The sequence below is a fragment of the Stegastes partitus genome, unplaced genomic scaffold (genome assembly GCF_000690725.1).
Source record: "Stegastes partitus isolate 25-593 unplaced genomic scaffold, Stegastes_partitus-1.0.2 Scaffold368, whole genome shotgun sequence".
Taxonomy (NCBI): domain Eukaryota; kingdom Metazoa; phylum Chordata; class Actinopteri; family Pomacentridae; genus Stegastes; species Stegastes partitus.
Genome location: NW_007578099.1, coordinates 91,488 through 92,342, shown reverse-complemented (window position 1 = coordinate 92,342; position 855 = coordinate 91,488).

The following is an 855-nucleotide window of genomic DNA, read 5'->3' as shown; positions in this document are numbered from 1 at the left end:
ATTAATTGTGTTATTTTTTTAAAGACAACATTCCCTTTTAACTTGCTGTCAGGCTTTGGGGTTCAAAGGGTTAAACTGAGCACATCTAAATAAATAAATTACATTCTTGTGTCACTCATGTGCAGTGTTCCCAAAGAGCACACATCCAGATTTCTTACTTGTGTAGATGCATTGCTTTCAATAATTCTTTGAGTGTCTTGATGTATAGGTGGACATGGCTTGACCTGTAGCCCACACACCCTGCACAGAATCAGTCATCCAGTGCTGGTAAGTGGGATGTGTAAAAACAGATCTGAGAAGCGTAGCATAAGGTCTGAATCCTCACTTCACTGAGTTCACAGTTATCTCCAATGTGAACAACGGTGCCACATGGATGCATGATAAAACTGAAGAGATAGTTAAAGTATCTGATATAAGGTGATCAAAACAGTTTAAATAAAACAGAACCATGAAACCATCTGTTTTCATCTATTCATTTCTATTATCCTTTTAAACATACCTTTAAAAATAAGCGGCTCATATCGTAAGCAGTGTAGGTGACAAACCACAAACATCTAAACAAAGTCTTGCTGGTATATACTAAAAGTAGCTGAACTGGTGGTTTGTGTGGTTGTCTACCTTTGTGACATTTCACAGCCAACCTCCTTTGACTGAACAAGATGAGAGAGTGGAACATTTTTCTTCCTCTTAACCTGCATTATTATTCATCCATTGACACAGATGGGCTCGATCACCAGCCTGCCAGCTTCCGCAAATCTGTGGACACGAGGATTTGGAATTAACAGAACTGTACCGCAAGGGCATCCAAATGAGTGGTTGCTGAACCTGACAGATTGAATGCCAAACTTAGAGGAA